The sequence below is a fragment of the Palaemon carinicauda genome, chromosome 11, assembly GCF_036898095.1.
Source record: "Palaemon carinicauda isolate YSFRI2023 chromosome 11, ASM3689809v2, whole genome shotgun sequence".
NCBI classification, from domain to species: domain Eukaryota; kingdom Metazoa; phylum Arthropoda; class Malacostraca; order Decapoda; family Palaemonidae; genus Palaemon; species Palaemon carinicauda.
This window is the reverse complement of record NC_090735.1, coordinates 61,087,324-61,093,286: the sequence shown is the minus strand read 5'-3', so window position 1 is coordinate 61,093,286 and position 5,963 is coordinate 61,087,324.

Sequence of the window (5,963 nt, the reverse complement as noted above, 5' to 3'; positions counted from 1 at the left end):
TGTGTGTGTGTGTGTGTGTGTGTGTGTGTGCGTGTATAAATATATATATATATATATATATATATATATATATATATATATATATATATATATATATATATATATATATGTGTATATATGTTCACATAAAACGTTTGCTTACATGTGGTACAAAAATTAATCTAGCTCAATGGATACTGTCTGTATTCTGTTACATTATATAGCCCATCCACTCTAAATAATATCCTTAACAGAAAAATAGCTTTACTTTTATTCGAAAAGTAATTCAATTTAAACACATTTTCAGTTTTCTATTCTCTAGATAGTATCGACTGATGCAGATTATTACGCGATGATCCAATGAATAAATGACAATTATGCCTGTACTTCTAGTAGTCAGGCTTTCTCCACCATTTGGCTCAATACTACACATTATTCTAGAAGTTTTATTCCAGCTGTGACCAAGTTGTGGAATGATCTTCCTAACTGAGAAGGTAAATTGGTAGAACTTGAAAAATTCACACTTATAGCCAATATTTTCATGTTGACCAGGCTGAGATAAGTCTTTTTATAGTTTATATATGAAATATCTGTTTAGATGTTTTTCCTGTTTTTAAAGTATTCTATTTAATTGTTCATTATTTTTCATATATTTTATTTACATCCTTATTTACTTCCCTCCCTGGGGTAATTTTCCCTGTAGGAGCCCTTGGGCTTATAGCATCTTGCTTTTCCAACAAGGGATATAGCTTAGATAATAATAATAATAATAATAATAATAATAATAATAATAATAATAATAATAATACCAGAAATTATCCTGTTAAAAATAGCAAATCTATTTATTCAATCATTTTGTTTTATACTATTAGTAATAATTCGAAACATTACAAATACCATTAATAGACTGATTAAAATAACACCATTATAAAATCATTAACAAAACTAATATCACTACTAATAATAATTTTCCTGTGGGTTAAGAAATAGAAACCACAGCTAAACTAGAAAACCCGCGAAATGTTGGAACCTATGACGATGAGCTGACCAGCGATCCTTCAGTTACAGTTTCACAAGGAAATACTTCGGTAAATGTTTGCTATTCAAATATCTTAATCAGGCCCCATAATTTAAAACCACGTTATGCAATGGCAGCCTCGGAAATACCTCCTTTTACCCATTAAAATCAGGTCCAGGCCCTTTTGTAGGTGGTCCTGGGAACCACCCGGGGGTAAAACAAACCGAAGATTAACTAATGGAAATTGCCAGGTCTTAACCACGGGGATTTGGGTGTGCGAGAACTTAACCACCGGTGTTTCGTCGTGCAAACGCCCCGGTCCCTTTCGCTCATTTCTGTAATGTCCGAGATTTATAGGTATTGCGAACGAAGGACGTTGTTCCTCGTATGCTATTCTGATTTATGGCTGAGGATTAATCGCAATAATGGCATGGAACCGGGGCCCTATATTTTTGAGTAAAATGACAAGAATCTGTCGCGTCGGTAAATTGAAATTGATATAAGTGGTCGTGACTTACGGTGATGGGATTTTTCCATAAAGAACGCATGCTGCTTGGTAGAACATACGTACAATCACACATGTGATTGCATGTATGTTCGTAAAACTGTTTTCCTAAAACTATGAAACTGCTGGGTAAAACCATATTTTCATATGTGGGAACAGAATGATTTATCTTGGCAAACAATAATTTAAAAGAATTAGGAAAATATGTCAACATATGTAGTTACAAGTGTGATTGCACGTACATTCGTAAAACCATGCTCTCGTAAATAAATACTACGAAACTATTTCGTAAAAAGCATTTTTTAGATAGGGGAATAGAAGGATTTATCACAGCAAATAATAATTTAGGAGAGTTTGGAAAATATGTCTTATGGATGGTACATGTAAGTAATGGAATCCCAGTTTACGTTTATTTCAAGTTCAGTAGATATGATGGTTATTGTCATGATTATATATTTAATTCTTGTTAAGATATATCATATTAATCTTAGCATCAGTGACTGCTATTGCGTTAGTATTAAGAAAAGCAAATGTATTAGAAATGAGTAAATTTGAATATTACCTTTAAGGGAATTCCATACATAATTTCTTTACAAAATGTAAAATAATTATTTAGATAAAAATAATTTGATAATATATTTATGTTGAAATTAATTTTAAAATTAGATGCTATAATTTTATATAATTCTAAAGGCAAAATGTCAATATTACCGGTATATAATATTAGAATATATATATATTTATCTATATATATATATATATCTATATATATATATATATATATATATATATATATATACATATATATATATATATATATATATATATATATATATGTATGTATATATATATATATATATATATATATATATATATATATATATATATATATATATATATATATATATATATATATATATATATATATATATGTGTGTGTGTGTGTGTGTGTGTGTGTCAGAAGAAGTAATATGCTTACAAAATATGATCATATTTTTAAGAAATCTAGAGTCTTTTTTTCTCTAAAAATAAAACAGCAATAGATCTACGTCTATTTATATATAACATTATAGTACTTTCTTTTCATGTCTGTATAAACTCAGGAATGACTACATCTATTCACATATTATGAACGAACATCTTCTTGGAGAGTGAATAAACCGCTTCATGCAGTAAATGTAAACATGTTCTTATATCACGAATGAACTCAGCCGTATAGACCAAATAAACATGTCTGTGGGATATGACTAAACACGCCTTTTCTCTTTCTTTCTTTAGATTCACGTCTTACTTGGTTGCTCTTTTTTTATATTCACTTCTTCTTCTTCTTCTTCTTCTTCTTCTTCTAAATATAGTATTCACTTTTCATATTTTCTATTTCTTCTTCAAATAACTAACCCATTTTAAACCAAAAATATGTGCTGATATTTTTTCTACCACGTAATTCCTTCTCTTTTCTCTCTTAATACATCTTCCTTATATCTCGATAAGATCCTATTTTCCCTTAAGTATATGCAATCACTTCTTAATCATATATCCCCTATTTCACATCCATCTTATTTTTATTCCCTTTACCATTTCCTTCGAATAAATTAAACCAATTCTTATTAAAATTGAGCAATTTCCTATTTACAGATAAATTTTTCCCGATTTACTTACTATTTCTTATTTACTTTTGCAACTTTCCCGAATATGTTAAGTTCATTTTTTTCATATCCTCTTTAAATAAATATGTTGTGCATTCTATTACCGAATAACTTGTGCTATTTCCTACTTAGATTTCCCTTTTCCCCAAATAAATCAAGCCTATAGTTCTTTGAAATTTTTCCCATTACAAATTCCAGTTCCTTTCGTATTTATATCTTAATATATACCCCTTTCTGTATCAAATCGATTCCTTTTTTTCCTTTTATTCCCTTTTGTATCAGTTCTATTTGCTCCCTTATTTCTTTCCTTGTATCTCCTTCTCTATCAATGTAGTTTCCTCTTTATTTATTTCTTTGTACTCTTTTCTATTTCAATTCTATTTGCTTCCATATTTGATTCCTTTTACACCTGTCTGAATCAATTCTATTTGTTCATTTCGTTTTTCTTCCCTTGTATCTATTTCTGTTCAATTCTATTTGCTTCCATATTTCTTTCCTAATACCCTTTTCTATATCAATTATATTTTCTTCCATATTTATTTCTTTGTACCCCTTAATGTGTCAATTCCATTTCCTCCTTATTTCTCTCTTTATACCTATTTCTGTATCAATTTCATTTCCTTACTTATTTCATTCCTTGTAACCCTTTTTGTATCAATTTCATTTCCTTCCTTATTTCTTTCTTTGTACCCATTTCTGTATCACTTCTATTTCCTTATTTATTTCTTTCCTTGTACCCATTTCTGTATCAATTCCATTTCCTTCTTTATTTCTTAACTTGTACCCCTTTCTGTATCAATTCCATTTTCTTCCTTATTTTTTACTTTTCCCCCATCTGTATCATTTTCATTTTCTTATTTATTTTTTTTCCTTGTACCCATATCTGTATCAATTCCATTTCTTTCCTTATTTCATTCCCTTCACCCTTTTCTGCCTCAATTGCATTTCCTTCCTCATTTATTTCTTTGTACCCATCTCTGTATCCATTCCATCTCTCTCCTTATTCCTTTCCATGTACCCATTTCTATATCAATTCCATTTTTTTCCTCATTTATTTCCTTGTATAGCTTTCTGTTCGTGCCAGCCAGACAAACATTGATGAGAGAGACAATGTGTCAACTTTCTTTTTCCACGCATTTACACACAGACACAAAGAGACCCCGTTCATTGAGATCATTCAGAGATGGCTTTTTCTGGTAAGGGTTTGCATCGTGTTCGAACTTTTGCACTTTAGCCGGAAGGTGCGTTGTAAAACGTCTCCTTTGCATGCAAAAATATGCGTTACTCTTCCTAAAACGAGGACATTTTAGACGAATAAGCAGGGAGGGGTCTAGGTGGTCATGAATGCTAGAGGACCTGGAAAAAGAAGGGAAATATGACGTTGCTTAAATAATAATAATAATAATAATAATAATAATAATAATAATAATAATAATAATAATATTAATAATAAGAATAAAAATAATAATGATATTAATGTTAATAGTAGTAGTAGTAGTAGTAGTAGTAGTAGAGCTTATAGTTACAACTTCTGTAACAGTAATAGAAGTAAAAAATAGCAATATTATGACAAAGAAAATAAAAGTTATAATAAATTATTTCCAAAAGTGATTTGCAGGTCACGAAAATTGCATGAAAAAACTAACAACTTAAGGAACATGGTTGTTTAGAGAGAGAGAGAGAGAGAGAGAGAGAGAGAGAGAGAGAGAGAGAGAGAGAGAGAGAGAGAGAGAGAGAATCAAACCAACGAGACTGAGGGAAATTTCAACGGAAATCATAAAAAAATCTTAGTTTGTAAATTCAGAAGTTGAGGAATGCTTCGAAATGTGGGTACCCCAAGCGCCCCAGGACCTTGGGTAGGCCCTTTTCTCCAAGGGTAGGCCAGAGACTAAGGGCTACGGGTCAAACTGCCCAGGAAATGTCTCTGAAGGGGTATAGGGTCTCTTTCGGGTCAACCTGTTATTTTCCTGAGAGATTGTGGAGCTGATACCCTATGGCAATTAGCGGATACTTTGTTATAAGCGGTTTCGTCATATTTTGTTTAAATATGAATATATTCATACATACATACAAAAGCTCATGCGCGCACGCACAAACACATAAACATAGACACACACACACACACACACACATATATATATATATATATATATATATATATATATATATGTATATATACATATATATATATTGTATATATATATATACACACACACACACACACACATATATATATATATATATATATATATATATATATATATATATATATATATATATATATGTATATATATACTGTATATATATACATACATATATATAGTCGTATATATAAATATATATATGCATCAATATATATATATATATATATATATATATATATATATATATATATATATACTATATATCTTATAGATAGATAGATAGATAACGTAGGTTCCAAAAAACCACTTTACACAAACTAGGAATAGTTATAAATAACTTTATAACTAATCATTTAAACCACAGTTGAAATTCGAATGACCAAAGAATAGCTAGTTAACAATAATTCCAAATTTTTTTGACCAACATCTTTTTATGCTGTAAATTCTATGTAACTATATACCATTATCTACAATTTACCTTTCCTGTCTCACAAGTAAAGGGAAATGTTCTTTTGTGATATGTTTCCAATTAAATCTTGAGTGATTAGTATACAGGTATGAGGACTTTCAAAATGTCCCCTTTTTTAATATTTGAAATAAAGATTATTATAACCGAACCTTTTTGAGGCAATATTAGTTCAACATGTGCAATGATATTATAAGTTGCCTGC